General features: G+C 39.1%; 1 long non-coding RNA gene across 1 annotated transcript in view; it reads right to left on the bottom strand.

The window, feature by feature from the left end:
* LOC125612502 overlaps positions 1–12,563 on the bottom strand; it is a 42,538-nt gene that overhangs the window by 16,506 nt on the left and 13,469 nt on the right. Inside the window, exon 2 of the long non-coding RNA XR_007342922.1 lies at positions 1,776–1,884. This is a non-coding gene — a long non-coding RNA (uncharacterized LOC125612502). The remainder of the gene's footprint in view (positions 1–1,775; positions 1,885–12,563) is intronic.

The raw sequence follows: 12,563 nt of genomic DNA, 5'->3' as shown, positions 1-12,563 counted from the left end.
ATCTACAAAATGAAGGGATTAAATTATGTAATGTGGTGGCCATCACTGGTGCTCACCTATACCTGGCTGCCCTCTTCTAGGCACACACAAGACTATCTCAGATCACTCATATTTATTCTTGAACAGGTAACTAATTCTAGTCATACGGATATAAACAGCAAAGATCTGTGTTACTTCTGGATATTTCTTTGCCCAGTGGATATTTTCCAATGTTCTCTTGCATTGTTGGAGCCACAGAGGACACTGCTAATATGAGATAGTCCATATTATTATTTATAATAGAGTCTCTTTCTTCTTGGGGCCTTGAGTGGGTATGTAAAACAGAATGTTCCAATAATCCACAGTTGGTATGTAGTGGGAATGAGAAATGAGCCATTGTTGTGGTAAGCCTCAAATATATTAGTGCTATTTTTTCATAGCAATATAACCTGGCTATTCTAATTAATACAGTTAATTTGGGGGGAGATTTGTGAGTACCAAGGGTTAAAGCCAGAGGTACTTAACCACAGAGCCACATTTTCAGTCCTTTTTCTTTTGAGACAGTGTCTCATTAAGTTGTTTAGTTCCTTGCTATGTTGCTAAGGCTCTCTTTGAACTTGTGATCCTCCTGCCTCAGCCTCTTGAGCCACTGAAATTGCAGGTGTTCATCATCATGCCCAGTTAATACAGGTAATTTCTGTAATTATTCTCAACTTTCACATACTACAATTGCCATATATATATATATATATTTTTCTATACTTAAAAATAGATTTAGAGCAAAAAGATGCTATAAAACCTGTAGATCTGCTAGAAAAAAATTTCTTTATATCATATAGGGAAAGATGGGCTAAGGAGAGGCCCTATGGAGTTTCCCTACTCCCAAGAGAGGACATTCTATAAAATCTCTTTGAACATAAGTTTTAATTCCTCCAATCAAGACCTTAAAAAATTAATATAAAGGAGTAATTTATCTTACCAGAAAAATAGATATCAAACTAGAAAGACACATGTGCTAAATAAACATATACAAAACAGAAATGTCAATTTAATAGAATCAGATATTGCATTTAATTTATTAGTTGTGTTCACTTGAAGATGTGGCCCAGATGGCTTGCATAATAAGCATGTTTTAATTAATTTAATAAATAACGTCATATTTCATCATATCTTTATTCTCATAACCGAGGAGTATAAGGTTAATTTTATATAGTTGCATTTTTGGACCAGAAAACCCGTTCAAGGAAAATATCAAATGAATGAGAATCAGAATAATAGTTATTCATAGTCAAGGAGAAAACCAAATTGGAATAATATTTTGTGTACTATATCAAAGTCTTACTTGCATTTTATTGACATCCACATAAGTCCTTGACTTCTATATAAAATTTTAATGGGACCACATAAAAATAAATTCATATGCTTGGCAAATTTCTAATGCTTTTTTGGGGAAGTGGGTATTGGATATTGGACCCAGGGGCACTCTACCACTGAGCTATATCCCTGGCCTTTTTTATTTTATTTTATTTTATTTTTATTTTGAGACAGGGTCTCACTAAGTTGCTTAGGTCCTAAGTTGCCGAGACTGGCTTCAAACTTGTGATCCTCCTGCCTCAGCCTCCAAAGTCACTGGAATTACAGGTATGCAACACCATGCCTGACCCAAATCCAACTTCAGCCATACTGCACATCACTGAGAGAGTGAGTGAGCTACACTTCTCCCAAATTGTTCCTGTGACTGTTGAGTACCTTGAGTTACTCATACACCTCAGGTCAATGATAGATCTTGTGCTCACCTTTGATGATCTTCAGTATGTCAATAACAGCAGTGACTTCTGTCTTCTTATTTATACTTTATCTTTCTTGGTCAGCTGCATATATCTAGCCCAGTATCTGGGTTTTCTCCTTTATGGACAGAGAGTTTTGCAGTGAGATTCAATAGATACTTTGTAAAAGCTTGGCAGATGCTCAATTGGGCTCACAAATATGTCATAGTTGAAGAGAATGAGTGGTTCACTGACAAATAGCAACAGCAATAAGTGTTTATTGAATGACTGAACTTTTAATAATTAAAGAGATCTGTACCATAAAACTCTTGTGTGACACTGCTTTAAAAGAGACTACATGAATAGAGAAAGGTATAGAAGGATATAAATCAAACTTTCCATTTGTGCATCTTAATTCATGGGTTCAACAAATAGTTATTGAGTGCCTTCTGTAGTCAATACTGAACACTATATTAGTTCCTTCAAAGAGTTGTACTAGCAATCTATTGCTGTATAACAAAATATCCAAAAAATGGCACATTAAAACAAGAAACATTTATTATGTCACAGTTTCTGAAGGTCAGATATGTGAAAATGACTTTTCTAGATGGCTTCATTTATGGTCTTTCATGAGGTTGTAGAAAGATGTTGGATGGAGCTAAAGTCATCTTTAGGCTGAGGGGCCTGGCACCCAGCTCACTGATACAGTCAGCAGGCCTCCCTCATCTCCTCGCTGGCCCTGCAGAGACTTCAGGTCCTGGCCACATGGACCTTCTTGTAATCTTCCCAGAGTTTGTGATCCAAGTGAGAGAAGCCCAAAAGCATGTTCCAAAGCCAGAGGACACAAGTATCACATGTGTCCTTTTACTTCAAAGTATCATGGTGTCACCTCCACGAATTTGACTTCACTTCTTGAAGAGAGGAATGTTAGAGAATTCATGAATATTGTTTAAAAAATATGAAGGAGGATGATTAGAAAGAAAAGTGGTTAAATTTTACTTCATATACATTTTGATATTCTGACCTATTACTATTGATACCTGTTACTCTGTAACTTAATTTTCTATTAATAGACAATATACAAATGGTTATTTGCTGGGAATAGGAAGAGAGACAGGGACTTGAATCAGGGGCAATCCTCTCCCTTTCTCAGCCTCTTCATAAGACACTAAGAAAGCATTAATTTTCCATGAAGATATTTGGTATCTTTAGATAATAACAAATATTTTCAGTCACATATCAAGGTATTGCATAGGCAAAAATTCTAGTCAGGCTGGGTACCTTGTATCTCAAAGAAGGTGAAGGAAACTTGAGATGACACAGAACTTTAAGATCATGAGGGAACTTAGAAACTGCCACATAAATGTGTTTCCCAATGAATCATAATGTTCCAATTTATTTAACTTTTAATGGTCTGACTGTATTTTTGACCTATTGAACTGTTTCGCAGATTCAAATTTTCACCATTGTCCTTCACATCATATAATGAATTCTGAAGCAGAATTTCCATCTGTCAGTTTAGAGAATGCAGCATCTCATCTCTGCATTGAAATCAAGTTCCCCTCACCTTTCAACAGCCCAAGTACCACTTCATCATCAGCAATGTGGAAAGCCACAAATCAATTAAACTTACCTTGCATTCATGAGTGCCCATGAATTGCACTTACAATGGTTTTACAAAAAGGGATGGCAGTGCAGGGTTCTCAACAAAGACATGCAAGTCAGGTAATAGCACATTTGGGGTCAGTGACACTTTTCCTCTTTGTCCTGTCTGTGACTTATGCAGAGTTCTTCATTTCCCACCCCCCTCAGGCTCACTGCCACATCAACATCGCAATATTCCTTGTTGCTTTATTTGAATCTAAGAAGAAAACCACATGCAGGTTTCTGAAGAGCTGCATGTGGCTAAGACAGCCTCAGGTTGGAATGCAGCCCTGTAATCCCCTCACAAGGGTGGAGAGGGAACAACTCCAGAGAGGGTTCCAAATGCACACCAATGCCCCTTCAAGCTAAATTTTGCATTTCGTTTTCTGCTTTAAAATCTCTATTGGCTGCACATCTGAGAAGGCTTAAGAACATAATTTATTCCATATAAGGTTTCCAGTAATTTATGCTCACTAAATTGGCAACATAGGAAGAATTTTTTCATTGACTACCATGGAAGATTATTAAAGGCCATCTTGCACCAAGCAGTCCTACTATATATCTGAGGAAATTTCCAAGCATCATGAATTTTAAAAGAAAACAATGTTCATCTTTTGAATTTGTACATTAATAATGTTAGTTTTTAGATAATTGTCCTTCCATACAAAATCCTTCTCTAGAGAATCTAGCTCAGGGATAGACTTCATCTTTCTTTTTTTTAGTCCCTCTTTCCCAAACTAGGTAAATACAGGAAAATCTTATTTCTATAATTCACTTTACTTCTGTATTTTTTTTCCAATTTCAGGTTTATGCCAAGATAACAGCTCACTGCCCTGAAATGCTTGCTTTCTTGACAGGTAAATATTAACTATTTGTTTTCAGCTTTAGCTTTCTCAGCAAGAGACAGAATTAGAACCAGCTCCTTCATTGTTTTTTCTTTGGATGTAAAACAGACAGGATCTATATGCACAAGGCCAAACCTATGGTTACAAAGTAGAAACTGTGTTCCATTATTTAGATAGAAAGTCTGATATTTATATCTAGATATTTATAGTTTCTATTCAATTATTAATGATTTTTTTCATTTTCTTTCCAGTTTGTTTTTGCATCCAGTAAATGTAATCATGGATTGAAGCATATTATTTGTAATTATTTCATAATGAAGTCATAGATCTTCCTTCCTTATTATTTCTTAAGAATGTTTGTGCTGAAAATACTAATCTGATACATTTGTTATGATAACTATTTATATTTCTAGGTTTAGCCATTTGTGTATGAACATAATTCCCTGAGGTGGTAGAGGGAATTATATTGGCTTCTGTATTCATCAACTTTTTGTCACTATAATAAATACCTGAGATATTCAATTTGTAACAAGAAAAGTTTTATTTTGGCTAACAATTTTGGAGTTCATAATCAGTTGGCCCTGTTGCTTTGGGCCTGGATGGAAGCAGCGCATCATGGCAGGAGTGTATGGTAGAGCCAAACCTCATGGTAGGAAAATAAAAGAGAACCAGAAGGGACCTGAGAGTTGATGCCCCCCTTGAGGGGACACCCTGAATTACCTAAAGACTAAGCCCTACCTCTTAAATTTTCCACTACCTCCCAGTAGAGCCACCCCTGGGGGCCAATCCAGGAGTAGCTAAAATGTAAGGTATAATTTCAGAGAGAGCTGATCATGTTTTTATTTCATTTAGTCCTGTAATACCTGGGCATTTGGGAGACATTCAAGATACAAACTATAGCAAGTTTACCTCAGACTCACTAAAGTTGGTCTACATTTTTATAGTCTGCATAGGGTCAGCAGAATGCCAAAGACTTGGCAATTGACTTAACTCTAGATTTTTTATCTTTTTCATTTATGTCACCCAATATCATGTGAATCTCTTGTAATGGGCTCTCTGGAATCACATTATAGTATTGATAAAAGAATTTGATTATGTCCTTATCAATGGAGGCTTACAGTCTTCGAAAAATATTCCTGTCTTTGAGTCATGTGCTGATGACTGGATATTTGACCAGTAATTCAACTGCCTGGATTCCAAGACACAGGCTGGTGTTTCCAAGATGATTATCAAGGCTAACATGGCCTTTTCAACTCAAAGCAAACAAAAGCTATAAACTTCTTTACTGAAAATTCTGAATGCTCCCTAGAGCTGTGAACACCAGTAAACATGCTCAAAAAATGTATTCTATTTCACCTTTAAAGTCCTTCACAATATGAATTCTTAAAAGAGAATTCACAAGAGAGATAAGGTGGTATGAGGAATATTTTTTTTACAGGAAGAATATATTTAGAAAAGAAGAATGAGAAGATGTCTTGCTACTAAGCCAGTGGGAATTTGAAATTTCTCCAAGCCAGGGAGCCAGTAGAGTAGCTAAAACATAAGGTATAATTCAGAGGGAGCTGATCATGTTTTGATTTCATTTAACGCTTTTCTTCATGCTTGTTTCCAAGATCTAATTGGTGCCTATGTTGGAAAATGTTAACACAAAGCAGTGTTATAACAAGGGCATCACAACATCTGAGGTGAACCCCTCCTCTTGAACGGATCTCACCCTCTCCCTGGGAATGTGATTGTAAGACCCTAGTTTTTAAGAGTCCAGGGTATTGACATCTCACAAAGACATCCAACAGTTATATGGAAGCCATGGGCCAAAGAAGATATTGTCATCTTCATGCACCCCTTAGCCTAACTAAGAAAGTATCTTGGCAAATGCTCAGGCTTTACATAAAATGACTAATATACTATATATATATATATATATATATATATATTTATATATATATATATATATTTATATATATTTATATTTATATATATATAGCTAAGCATAGGGGTGCATGCCTATAATCCTAGCAGCTCAGGGGGCTGAGGCAGGAAGATAACAAGTTCAATGCCAGCCTCAGCAATTAAGGGAGGCCCTAAGCAACTTGGTTGAGACCCTGTCTCAAAATAAAATATAAAAAGGACTGTGAATGTGGCTCAGTGATTAAGCACCCCTGAGTTCAATCCCTGGTACAAAAAAAAAAAAATGTATGCACAAAGTTAAGTTTTAACCCTGTGAGATTTTACCATGGCTCTGAATGGTTGAAAGGCCAATATAAAGAGTATGGTTGAGTCATGCTGAGGAGACAAGCTAAGCAGTGATTAGGGAAAAAAACAAAAACAAAAACTAAGCAGCATTAACTTGAAGCCTGTTGGATAGTATTTTTCATACTTGGCACTTTTTAATTTCTTAGAAGTGACTATCCAAGGTCTGGGCTTGAATCCACGGTTTAATAACTTGTATTTGGGCTCTTTAGTTGGTAGGTAGGTCCCACCATAAATAAGAACCATTTGAAAATGACTACTTGATTATAATTTAAAACCTCAAATGATAAACATAAAATGATATTTAGATGTTCCAATATCATTAACACAAATTAAAAATCTATATGTCTTATAATAACTATTAAAATGTATTAATTATACAAATTAATGGGTTTCACCATAGTATTTTCATAATACACATAAAACTTGTATTCTTAAACTTGCATCATTCATTCATTCATTCAAAATGCTCTGAGCTTTAATTATGAGCCTGGCACAGGGCCAGGGGCTGGGAACATAAGTGAATCAGTCAGAGTCCCAGCCTCCAAGGATCTTCCAGCCCTGAGGGAGAGAGAGACCCATAGAGAACTAACCAAAACAGTGTGCTTCATCTGTTCTGGTAGAGGCATAAGCCCTGAAGAGGAAGCCAAAGGTACAGATACTTTTGGCATACGTGCATAGTTAGCAATTCATTCTGGCTCGAGTTCTTTTTGGCCACCATTCTCCATGTACTAATCTCTTCTGATAGCTCCCCAGTCTTGTCTTCTTTAATGTTTGTGTCTCTCTGCCTCCAACCTTCAGGTAAATGTCCAGGACATGATGAGCTGAATTTATTCACTACAGAAGTGAATAAATTATTTTTAAATATAAAAACCAACTACATCTTGGAAATCATTGCAAATCCACTCTTCTCCCCACCCTCCAACCCCTGAAAATGAAAAAGAGGAAAAGACAAACCCTAATTAGGAACAATATGGGACTCTACAGCTTCTTTATACAAACTCCAGCAATTTAAGGAACAATGACCTCCCAGAGGAAAAAGGGACCTCCTCTACCTTTGCTCTGTGCTTCCCACCAGTCAAATTCTCTTATCTCTCTCTCTTTCTCTCTCTCTCTCTCTCTCTCTCTCTCTCTCTCTCTCTCTCTCTCCCTCTCCCTCCTCACCCCCATTCCTGATCTTATTCTGCCTCTATCCCACAAATTCTGTCCCAGGGCAGAATCACCCCTACTATGAAGTCTTTCGCAGGCAGTTTTTCATCGGCAGAAAGGACCGTTTACTCTATCAAGTTTCCAAAGCTCTTAGTATCAGTTATCAGAGTGTATTGTATTGTCATGTTTTCCTACCTCTCCCTCACTAACCTAAAAACCTTTCAAGGGCAGAGACTACAACATTCATATTCACAAGTGCCTTGTCCTACATTGGACACTCCTATCTACTCAATAAGTACATGTGAATAAATACACAAATGATAAGTTTCCATGGGAAGCAAGAAAGTAATTGCTCTTACTCTCCTACAGGATGTCTGCATTCTCCTTGCTACACACTTAGACCAACAGCTCCAATCACATTCCCAGTCTTCCAAATATCCCATGACTCATTTACCAGGAGGGGAAAGTCTAAATTTAGAATAGGCCTAAAGTATAATCAGGTAGGCACAGTTGACCTTGACTTTTAATATTCCTGTAGGACAGGTTGGTCTAGGCTGACCATATTCAGCCAAATGTATAGTACACATGGGTGACTCCTCCCTACAAGTTAAAGATTTCAACACTATTTCTCATTTTCTTGTTTTGAATTAATAAAATAATAACTAGGTGCACTGATTTTTCTTTCACAATGGCCTTAAAAATATTAGATGCTCAGCTTCATGGAGAGATAACTTTACCATGTATCCAGCCACAAAATTGAATCCTGAATCAGCAGTTTACTTTAGATTCTCCCCTGTGTTTAGTTGAACATGTACTTTCAGTTTGCTTGCAGTGACCCCACTGACCAGTCAAAGAGCATGAGCAAAGAAAGGTGTCCAATGTGGTGAACCAAGATGTAAAATCTTGGTTTGAATCAATGCGCCTGGTAAAACCAGCCTGAGCTGGCGTCTCAGAGAAAAGAGGTTGATGCCTTAGCATATGGACATCCACATAGGTCCTATTGATCAAGGAATCTTTCCAAGCATGGTCTATGTGTGCAGTAGCACCCTTCCTGTGAAAGATAGGCAAAGACCCCTCTCACAGAGCAGAAAATGACTCTAAGCAGGTAGTAAAAACAGAAAACAAATCCAGGCACGCACTCTTCTAAATATTTGTGAAGACCTACGCTGTGGCTTGTGGCATTATAGCCAAGATGAGAAAAACATATGGACTCTTAAGAAAGTGGTGATTTTGAAGACAAAGTTATAAAAATGGGAAATGTTATAATTGGGCTGGGAGTGGGAGTACAACTATCTTTAATTTCTCACCTTCAAGTCACCTATCTCCATGAAAAAGAATATATTTTACAACAGATATAGTCTTCCAATATACCTTACCAAAATGGCATACTTTGTGATGCTGATTTTATGATTTGTGTGGTCAGATGACCTTGGTTCAAAACTTGCCTCTACCACTGACCAGCTACATTATACTTCAGGCCTCTGTGCCCACATCAATAAAATGGGAATAATGCAATTAATTGTCATGTGCTATTCCAAGAGTGAAGTTAAAATGACAATTAAATGAAGTAGGAACATGCCTGGATCACATAGCTAAGTGGTTGTTCAAATAACAGATAATAAATTATGGTATAGGTCTTAATCTTAGAAACCATGAGATAAAGATGAAATTATTCTCCTATACTTCACTTACTTTATATTGCTTTTCCTGGGTCTACACAATCCCATAGGCTATGTTTTTCATTTGATTTATATCTATTGAAGGATGATATATACATTTTTAAGTTCACTGAACGTGGACCTGCATAGCTTAAGAAACCATGAAAAAGTTGGAAAAAAAAGAAAGGAAAGAAAAAAATATGTAGGTGAAACACTCTTCACACCAATTTGATGGAATAATTAATGGTTTCTGTCATTGTTACTTATTTATTCTGCATACTCTGTTGCAGCTGCCTTTAAGGTATTATCTGCTTTTCTAGCTTAAAAAAAAAGTCAGTTTAAAAGTCTTTAATTCCTCCTGAAACTACTGTGAAAAGAAAGTGAAAGTAGATTAAAAGGGAAAAGTGGGAAGATACCCTCTTTGCCATTTGTCCCTCTATTAATACTTGCAGACAAGTACCTCTGATAACATAAATGAATAGCTTTGTGTCTCAACCTGAAAACATTTTTTTCTGGGGCCCCATGCAGATATTGGGATTAGTTAGGACAAGAGAAATTTTCCTGTATGTGTTTACATTAGTGTCTCTCTCCATAACTGGAAGCTTGAAATGTGACCATTTGTTTTGATGTTGCAAATTGAGTTGTTTACTGTACCCTAATCTGCATCCATCTCCCAGGAATAATACACACCAGAGTTGCCCCAGATTGTAAGTGCTTTTCTTTATTTTTCCTTCTTTTCCTCTTACAAATACAAGTGCTCTCTTAATAGGTTCTCAAAAAGAAATAGTAATTCTGCATTTCTTTAGCAAAGATACAGAGCTCAAGAAGCACCCCTGGTTCATCTCTAAAATATGGAAAGAACAGGGTCACACTGACCCCTCTCTGAAAGCTGCAGACTGTACCATGGAAGGGGATTCCTTGCCCTCCTTACCACTGCCTCAGGAGCCGAGCAGTCAAGACGCTAGAGACAGCCAGGAATCCCCTGGCTGGCTCCCTGCAGGCTAGGACAGCTCCCAAGGGATTGAAAAGCTAACCAGTTTCTCTCCTGAGTCTAGTCTGGGACAGAAGCTGGCTGCCAAGAGAACCAGCCTGGTTTCTTCCAGGCCTGGCTTGTTCCTAACTGGTTAGGCTTGGGAGGTCTCTTTGCCTCCTTGAGCCTGGGTACCCGCAGCAAAAAGGAGACAAGAGTAGTAACTGATGTCGGGTGTTGTAAGACTGTAAAGAGAAAATGCAGGTAGCTTCCGGAAGGTCTCTTGGCTCATGTCTGTTTCCCTTGTTTCTATTTTTCTCCGTGTCTTCTCCAAAATAATGTTTGTACATTGGAAATCAACTTTGTTTGTGAAGATTAATACACCGCAAAAATCGCTGCAGAGCCAAATCTAGAAATTAAAAAGTCACACATGCAAGGGTGTAGATTTCGTTTGGGGCGGGTGGGCAAAAATAGAGCAAAGCAGTGAGGCAAGAGCAGGGCTGGGAAGCCCAAGTCCAGCCTTGGCTGTGGTTTGGGGTGCTAGGTGGGAGTTGTCTCAGATTAGTAGGACCCGCCGCAGTCCTCTCGCCAAAATACCAGGAGAGGCAAGCCAGGGCCTGTCCCGTCTGGGGATAAAGAGGTGCAAATCAAATATTCTAGGGTTCCCTGCAGAGAAAACTGGGTGCGGATGCAGGACCTGCTTTTCTTCTGTCCTCAGCAGAACCTTGAAGCAATCTGCCCCCACCACCGCCTTTTGTCAAGCTGATGGGATTTTCCTAGTACAGCAGTTGTTGCCTCCTCTCCAACTCCACCTCCAACTAGTTATCTGCCACAGGAGACTTCTTGGGGATTAGGAGGAAATCCTTCCCCACTCCATTTCCCCCAGCACTTAAGAATGAAATTAAACTTTAAATAGATGTACTCGACTGTGGAAGGGTGCAGCATGCGCCCCAACTCTCAGAACCAAAGAGAACACATTCACGTCGATGCCTCCAAGATAAATGGGCTTCTTGCTTTCTAAAGACCTTACACTTAGTAAGCACCCAAGCAAGCCAAAGTTCTCCCAGGAAAAGAGTTGACTGCAGTGGTGCCAGAACCTCGCCCCTGCCTAAGTTCCTATTCTTTTTTTAAAATCTGTTCCCACGAAGATAAGCGCATAAAGTCATAAAGTTTCCAGACCTGACAGTGAAAGACCAAACCTCACACTGGTTCCTTTTCTGCAAAACTACTTGCTCCTCCCCTGTTCTGCCCTTTGGTATCAGTACCAAACATCCTGGGGACTGCTTTCCAACCACCTTTATTTCTGCCGCCCCTCTAATCCGACTCTGTTTCAAATTCTCTCCGTTAATCTGAGGGAAAAACTGAGGATGTCCCAGTCAGGATATATCCACTGGGTTCAGATACTGTAGCCTCAACTAGTTACCTTTCCCTTGGAGCCTCTTTAAATTAGCTAAAAGAATCCTGTTCGGGGCAGTGAGGTGGAGAGATAACCCATTCCTTCTGCCACCCAGACACTTCTTTTAATGTGCTGAACTTCTGGTGACTGTGCCGAAACAGTGCTGACCGCTGGGAAACTGAGGCTGTCCTGAAGGTCATCTGAGTCTCTATCCTTCTATCCCTAGAAAACTCTGTGGAAGCTTCGAGAGAACAACAAGGAGTAAGAAATGGCAAAGAAAAGGTGTCAAGCTATGGGCATTGCTGGGGGACAAGAGAGACTGGAGAAAGGGTGCAAAAGTTGAGCAAGCGTTTGAGAGGCCCTTGACAGAGACCAGAAGTTGTGACTGGGAAACTGAGGTGGTAGATCCTATTGGCTCTGATGTTCTTCCTTCGCAGGCAATATGGAAACCTCAGACTGGGGAGGTGGATCCGAGTGATGTGGGCAGGGTGAGTGCACGTGAAGGGTCAACCCAGTACCATGCCCAAACCTCTGGCTCCTAGTCCTAGGACAGGAAATTTTCTCATTTCCTGAGGTGAATAAATTTCCTAAGGGTTGCCAAGGTTGGCGAAAGGAGGAGGACAAGGTGGTGCTGTACCACGGCAGGGGCAGCTCTAGAAATCAATCAAATGGAAAGCGAAGGCAAAAGGCATTGGTGGCGACGGATTTACTTCCTATCAAAACGTTGATTTACCCCATCCCTGCAATTCCAGGCCCCGCCCCCGTCCTTCTTTCAGGTTCATTCACTTGGTGTTCTGGCTCATGGGGTTCTCAGCATCCCCAGAGTATCAGCAAAACCAGGGACATTCACTTCCCAGCAGGAATTCACCTGGGACCAGGTTTCTGGGGCTCCACCTGGGGCCTACC

Source organism: Marmota marmota, unplaced genomic scaffold (assembly GCF_001458135.2).
Source record: "Marmota marmota marmota unplaced genomic scaffold, marMar, whole genome shotgun sequence".
Taxonomy (NCBI): domain Eukaryota; kingdom Metazoa; phylum Chordata; class Mammalia; order Rodentia; family Sciuridae; genus Marmota; species Marmota marmota.
This window is presented reverse-complemented; position numbering and strand designations above follow the sequence as displayed.